The following is an 8,058-nucleotide window of genomic DNA, read 5'->3' on the forward strand; positions in this document are numbered from 1 at the left end:
AAATAGTGCATTTGAAACATTAAAACAGGCGCTAACGTCAGCACCCATATTAGCTTATCCAATAACGGGATTATCATACATAATAGATTGTGATGCTAGTGACTTAGCAGTTGGGGGTGTATTATCCCAGGTGCAAAACGGTCATGAACGTGTAATTGCTTACATGAGCAAAGGTCTTAGTAAATGCGAGAAAAATTATTGTGCAACAAGAAAAGAACTTTTGGCCGCCGTAATGGCTTCAAGAACTTTTCACCCCTACATATATGGTCAGAAAACATTGCTTAGAACTGATAACGCAGCTGTAAGTTGGATCAAAAAGCTGAAAACCCCGTCAGGTCAAATGGCAAGATGGTGACAGGAACTAGAAACATATGACCTTGATGTTGTTCATCGGCCTGGGCTCAAACATACAAACGCTGACGCTTTAAGTAGACGACCATGTAAAGTTTGTGAAAGACAAGAGAATTTAAATAATGAAGATAATGACAGTGATTGTGATAATAATTTAATCATAAACCAAATAACAGTGTAACTATACGAGCAATACAACAAGACGCACAAATAGTTATAAATGGCTGGACCCCTGATGACCTTTTAGTTGCCCAATTAAATGACCCAAATATTAGTCCTATTCTTAATGCTAAGACAAACCAATTAGATAGGCCTTCATGGGATCAAATATCAGATGGTACTTCTTTTCTTAAAACACTTTGGCGCATGTGGGATAGACTTAAAGTAATTAACCAAATATTGTATTGTATTTTCATAGACACGGAAACTGGCTTCGAACAAAATTTACTTATTGTACCGTTAACGAAACGAGATGAAATTATTAAGTATTCGCATGACATTCCGTCTGCTGGACACTTGGGTTTAGAAAAGTCCTTACATAGGCTTAAACAATCGTTCTATTGGCCAGGTATGAAAGAGGATGTTTATAAGTATATCACTAAATGCGATAAATGTGCATGTCGTAAGTCTAATACAGCTCCTAAAGCCCCAATGAGAAATTATATCAATGGTGAACCAATGGAGAGAATTTCCATTGACGTGTTAGGTCCTTTAAGTACAACACTGAAAGGCAACAAATATATTTTAGTAGTAGTGGACAATTTTACAAAATGGACTGAGGCTTATCCCCTGCCTAACCAAGAAGCAAAAACTATTGCTGATGTTTTAGTAAATAATTTCATTTGTCGGTTTGGTTGTCCTCAACAAATTTTAAGTGATAAAGGGACAAATTTCACTTCACAGCTTTTTAAAGATATGTGTGATTTTCTTCACATCGACAAAGTAACAACAAGTTCGCTTCGACCCCAAAGTAATGGTTGTCCAGAACGATTCAACAGAACTCTTCAATCCATGTTGGCCATTTATTGTGAAGATGACCAACAGAGATGGGATGAGTACCTTCCACAGCTAACCATGGCTTATCGTGCTTCCGTGCACAGCAGTACTGGTGTAACTCCCAACAAAATGGTGTTTGGGCGTGATGTAACCCTACCAGTAGAGGCATTTATCGGGTCACCAAATTCTTCAATTGAGGCACGTGATCCAGAGTCATATTGTAGCCAGTTACAGACGGTCCTGGTGAGCTGTCATACAATTGCGAGGAAGTCTCTTCGTAAGAACACAGCATATCAGAAGCGTCATTATGACATCAAGGCGAAAAAGAGGTCTTTTTCGGTCGGCCAAGCTGTTTGGTTGTATAACCCGATTCGACGTATTGGAGTCTGTTCGAAATTGACCTGCAAATGGAAAGGTCCATATGTAATAACAAGGAAATTAGACGACATAACCTATTTAGTAAAGAATGGACTAAAGTTAAAGCCAAAAGTGTATCACATAGACAGATTAATTCCCTACAAAGGGAACCATATTCCATCTTGGTTTGCTCAATTCTGCAATTAGTCAAGTGCAGATTTCGAATAAATAAATGAATTAAGTAAATATGACTTAATTTTTATATCACTATATTGTGTGTCGGTTTGATCCAAATATATAGTTTATGAGCTGCTGCAAAAGCTGGGGAGAATCAGCTAAGTTGCTCATGAAGTTGTGGTGACCGTGTTAAAGGCACCATAGTATGTGATATGGGCTATATATCACATGTTTTGATAATTGAATTGGCCTGCGCAACCATATTCGTTATCGGTTATTCTTTCATATTTAAATAAATATGATGTTTTATATATTTGGAGCAGACGTTTCAAAATAGTGCTATTAAAAGTAATTAGTCGATTTTAGAGTAATGTGTGATACCTTTGAGTACTTGTGTTGCCTTTTTATTAGGGTGGTGGACACTTTTCGTTGATACCTGAAACAAATAAACTTGCTTTTTGCATATAACATTTTGATTTGGTGAACTATATCTATGTGTACAATAACATGCAATTTGAACAGAACATTATTGGCTTGCTGTTTAAACATTCAGACATTTGTAAAATTCTTAAAGTGTAAAACACATATATTTGAGTTAATGGAGTGTTATGTATAACTGACTCATATAACTTTTTTTTTATGAAGATGAAAATAAGTAAGCGAGAACATATAAAGTAGCAAATTTCAAACTTATAAACTGTTATACCTTTTTGTAAATTTACAGAATGAAACACCAAAATTGTTGGTTGTGCCATGCCACATTGGCAACTCAACGTCAATTTGAGAGACATGTCGAGACTGTACATCAGCGCTTGGGAGTGGAGTGTCCATTTTGCCATGTAACCATTAAACGCGCAGCTGATATGAAACGCCACATCCTTATGGTTCACCCAGATACGAAGGTTCCGGAGACGGCCTTCCATGTCAGGGAGATGGCTTGCCTAGCAATTTTCCAGGATGATTTCGTTAGGGTTTATGGACAATCACGTTCAACAGACCACAGCTTTTGGCAAACTATTTCTTCAGGGTCAAAAAACACTTTCAGCACCCTGTCGGTCTCTTATATTTCCATTAAACATGGATCTTCTACTGTTGAAGGACAATTTGACAATCAGTCATTTTCTTTAAAATTGTCTGATGACATATTTAACCATCCTCTAATCCTGAGACGTTTGGCCAAAAGGCTAGCTCAGCTGCCACTCTCAACAGTCCCTTTGACGAGTTTACCAGTCCTGTGGATGTGGATGGAGACACCAAGGAGAAAGTCGCTCGAGGAATCGGAGTTGGGGTTGAGCACATTACTTCAATCAAATTCAACCATGTCCCATCTTTCGTCTTGGTATCGGATGATTTGTCAGGTGGCTCAACTCCACTTTTTGATGAAGTTGAGATCACAGCTACTTCTACGTTTGAAGACAGTATGGGCTACCCCGGACAGCTTCTAATTCAGGCCGACTATTTGGAGACCGCCTTTGCAGACGATTATCTCGCCGGCCACTCCGTCGTGCCTGTTGCAACTTCGTCTTCGTCCGTGTCTTCGGTGCCACCCATTTCGAGTATTACATCACAACCTGCAGCCTGCGTTGAGGTTTCAAGGTCGATTAAGACCCCAATAAAGGCCATCATTCATCATTCAAGACCAACTGAGATTATTTCAAGTGAGAACTCAGAATTTCTGGTGCCAAGTCTTCCCCCAACACCATCAAACCAAATGAGAGCCAAGAAACTGCTAGCCATGGGCGCGATGCCTTTGTTTCCTCCAGCCCGGCGAGAGTGGGACCAGGATGAGACAGTTACCTTCCTGGAACCGAAATTCAAATGGCCTCCCCGTGACTGGAAGGGAATGTCAGCAGATCTGCGATTAATGCTCACAGAGTTTCAGGCAATGTCAATCTTGCAGGCTAGGGGATGTGATTTCAAGTTTGAACGTGTGGAACTACTGAATGCCTTCAATTTTCTGGTTTTGCCTGGAAGTTTGAGCCCGAGGGCACCAGTCGATACAAATGTACATTCGTGTCATGCTATTTAATTTATGTGAGACTGAGGGAAATTGCCCTAGGGAAAGAGGACATGAAATGGTTGCGCATGATCGAATCTGCATCCATGATGCGTGACACTGCAAATGATAAATTAATAGCAGCGTGCAAGAAAATTCCATTACGTTTGAAAAAGAAATAACTGACGTCTTCTTCTTCGTGTATTGTTCTTTATCCATGACGTGCTCCCCTGATGTCGATCCATGATGTGCTCCCCTGATGTCGATCCATGATTGTCTCCCCTGATGTCGATCCATGACGTGCTGCCCTGATGTCGATCCATTACGTGCTCCCCTGATGTCTTCTTCTTCGTATATTGTACTTAATCCATTATGTGCTCCCCTGATGTCGATCCATGATTGTCTCCCCTGATGTCTTCGTCGTATATTGTACTATATTCGACTGATGAAATTGGTCTTGATTTTACTCTTCAGACTTTGATGTCTCAAATCTGTAACAATATATGTGTAACTAAGTTATCAAGACAAATAATTGCTGATCGTGTGAACGATTGCCAAGTTTATCTTGATCCAAACATTATTAACAATTCCTTTAATTTAAAACTAATAAATGTGTGAAGCATCAGCAAAGAAACTCGATAAATGATCGTTAAATAGACAGCTTGACAATAAAGGTATACTTTACCACGAACGGCGAGGTTCACTTGGATGACAAACTAACCCTCAAACATGTGGTTGTTATTTGCGAACAATCGTTTTCCATACATTGATTTCGTGACTCAATTTCCGGTGTTGAAGGCTACACCTAACTAACATGCAAACTATTTTACGGCGTCATTCAGTCTGGACATTGACTGATAATTTATTATTATTATTGTCGTTTTGATTCACACATGTGTTGCATTTGATTGTTTATTGACTGATGTATTGTATTGTCGTTTTGATTCACAAATATGTTGCATTTTATTGTTTATTGACTAAACTAAGTGTTTTTTTATTAAGTTCATTATGTCATTATTCTAAATTACACCTGAAACAGAGGGGTAACTTAAATTGTGTGATTACGCGTTAAGTTTAAAATTTGATAATAGTTACTGTATTATCGATAATTGGTAAACGTATTCACGAATTATAACGAATTTAAATTTATTATGTTCAGTATTGTTATCTGATATTGTTGTGCTGTTCAAGTTAAAATCAATAGTTTGATTGTCTGTGCACACCAACCTTCTAGGGATTTGCGATATGAATGTACCGCTATTACGTTACTGTGTGGGTAATTATTTCATAATGATTGTGTAGTGTACAACCATTGAATGCAAAACAAGAACCTTTGTAAGATTGAAAATATCTTAGTGTGACTTATTACCCCGAGTGAATAAGTACGGCGTAATGGTATTTGGTGGAAGTTATATGCACTGGATAACGACTACTTACCAACTGTTTCTAATGTTCATGTTCGTTTGTTAATTAATGTTAGTCTTATAATAAGTTTGAATTGCAGTATATTTTATGTGATAACTACCACATGACGTTTGCTTTTGAGCTATCAAAATTCAGGAGAATTTTAATTTTAGAAAGGTGGGGCGATTGTAATGACCCACCCCCACACCCATTATATGCTTAAATGCTTTATTGTTTACTGTTATACTACTAATGATTATGATGATGATGATGATAATTGCACTTACCTTGTTATTCGTGTAAGGCTTGCAATGTCCATTGTTTACATCCTTTTAACACAATAATCCATTTCATTTCCATGACTTATTCCGTAATACCACGAATTATTAACTGCACAAACAGAACTATTAGTATTATGTGTATTGTTTCCATTTCGATCCTGTTGTTTATTGACAAGCCATATTTATGCATTATTATGTAAATGTTATGCATAAATCTGACCTGTCATGGCCGCTATGACACAGAATTTGCCAGCATCATTGTGGATTCTGACAGCTCAGGCTGACGGATTCTGATTGGATGATTCCCGAGCTGTCAGAATCCTATTGGTTTATTGTTATTATGCTGGCAGGCTGTCATATGGTCATTGGTCAGTTAAGGTCACGTGGGCACTTTCCAGAAAGTATATAAGGGCGCTAGAATTTGAATTTGACAGCACAACTTCCATCTTGGTAGCTCCACTTGTCTGGGCAGTAAAGTGAGTAAAAACATCTTGGGTAACTAAAAATAACTTGTAACGTATTTCCGAGAAAGTGTCCACCAAACTTGTCTAATTTTGCAATAACATATTAACCTACTAAAAAAAATATATTATTTAAACTGCTACACGTCTTGTTATAAGAACATAATACCTTAAAGCTAAAAAAAAAACATCCTGACGGACGCCACAATATATAGATAGATCAAAGGGTCCGATAATTGGTTCCCCGTACGACATACTGCGTAATAATTAGACTAATTAATGATTGGTTTTGAGTCAACAACGTAACAATTGAACAAATAGGTACTTGTTTATTTACATAATATCATTTGAATCCGATAAAGCACGCTAAATAAGGAAAACCTCGCAAGTCGATATCGTGTAGCCGCATTATCGCTGCCCCAATCGCAGGGACCAATCGATCGAGATTATAAAATCTCGGCACCGGTTTATTTTGCGCACTGTAACGGGATATCGCGAGATTGCGCATCCCTTTGTTTGTATAGGTCCATGCCCAATCTCCACGCAGATTGTCGTTCCTTGCTCTCACATACAACTCTGCGAAACGCTCAGCTTGCCATTTTGCCTAAAAATAGGTAAAACTGAACAAACGCATTCAATGTATATTTGATTAGATATTTAAGATCGCATGCATTATTTAAGAAATATAACATTTAAATGTACGATAAATCGTGCAAAAACTTGCGAGTTTTAATGCAACTCTTTGGAACGATTTTATTGCCCATTTAAAGATGAATCATTCCACGCACTTCACAAATGTAAAAATTGAACATAATTTTTTATTGAGTGACTGTTAGGAATGTTCGACGTATGTATGTTTGTTGGTTACTTAACATCAAAAAACATATCAATTTTGAATTCTGAATTATGACATATAAGCTACATGGTATGAATGTTTTCTTTAATTCAAGTGAATGCAATTTAGCCCGTCGGGTAAGAGATTGTTTAGTAACTGTAACCTCAATGTGAAGTTTGGAATGATCATGAATAAATGACGCTTTCAAACAATAGTCCTTCTGAGAACACAGAGGTGATGTAATGTCACCTTTCCAAGATATTTGCCTTGCCGCGATACATCATTTTTACCTAAAGCTAGTTTAGGTTACAATATACCAAAAGATTTCCTACACAAATTCAATGTAAAAGCAATAACTTCAACAAAAATAAAGTCAAACTTTTGCGCATAGAGACCCCCATAACCATACCTTTCTTAAAGAGCATTCCAAGCCGCAATGATTTAGACAATAAAAAAGGGGGGTCATGCGTTTTGCAAGAAAGAACTCGATGCGAATCAGCGGTCACTGTTTTACAGCCATCAATTTACCGGGTTCGTACCAGTGGATGAGGGTTTCCCGCCATCTGTCAAAGTCTCATGTAGTCTTTAACCTTCAAGCAAATGAGTGAATTTCTGTTAAACATCAATGTTTTCCCTACCACATGCACAAAGAAACATTCTAAAATAAAGTCATGGCAAGTGCCCACACAGAAAATTGTGTCTTCTTATAAATGATGTTCAGGTTTTTAAGAGTATAGCATTGCACTCCCAAAAGATTTAGTATATTGTAACCTAAAGGAAAAATATGTTCTGAATAAAATGTGTTTTTCTTGCATATTATTATCTTCCTATTCATATTGCACCAATATATTAAGTTTGGCTGGATTATCTGTCCATTTGGCCATTTTAGATCACATTTTCACATGCGGGTGTTTTTGGTCCGAAGAAGGCGATTTAAGGCCTGTTAAAGCTTAAACGTCCCTTTAAGATTTAAAGCTGTTGTGTTCAATATCTGCAACAAAATACCAAAACAAACCATATGGACAGGCACGTGGGGCTTATGCGGGGTGGGGAAAGAATGAACTTGTTAGATATTTTCACTCCTAGCAATTTTGATAATGTCTTTTTTGTGTGTGTGTTTTTTTAAATACCCCCCAAAAATGTCAGATTTCAAAGCAAAAAAATCCAATTTCATCCAAGACAAACAACCAATAAGCAAAA

At 37.4% G+C, this 8,058-nt stretch overlaps 1 long non-coding RNA gene across 1 annotated transcript; it reads right to left on the reverse strand.

Annotated features, from left to right (window-relative positions):
- Nucleotides 1-730: 730 nt before the first annotated feature.
- LOC127845542 (uncharacterized) lies at nt 731-4,897 on the reverse strand. The gene is made up of 4 exons (XR_008033254.1): nt 4,563-4,897; nt 2,588-4,368; nt 2,263-2,317; nt 731-1,748 (listed from the first exon to the last, which is right to left on the reverse strand). It is a non-coding gene; the product is annotated as an uncharacterized LOC127845542 (long non-coding RNA).
- Between the last annotated feature and the right edge of the window lie 3,161 nt (nt 4,898-8,058).

The sequence above is a fragment of the Dreissena polymorpha genome, chromosome 1 (genome assembly GCF_020536995.1).
Source record: "Dreissena polymorpha isolate Duluth1 chromosome 1, UMN_Dpol_1.0, whole genome shotgun sequence".
In the NCBI taxonomy this organism is placed as follows: domain Eukaryota; kingdom Metazoa; phylum Mollusca; class Bivalvia; order Myida; family Dreissenidae; genus Dreissena; species Dreissena polymorpha.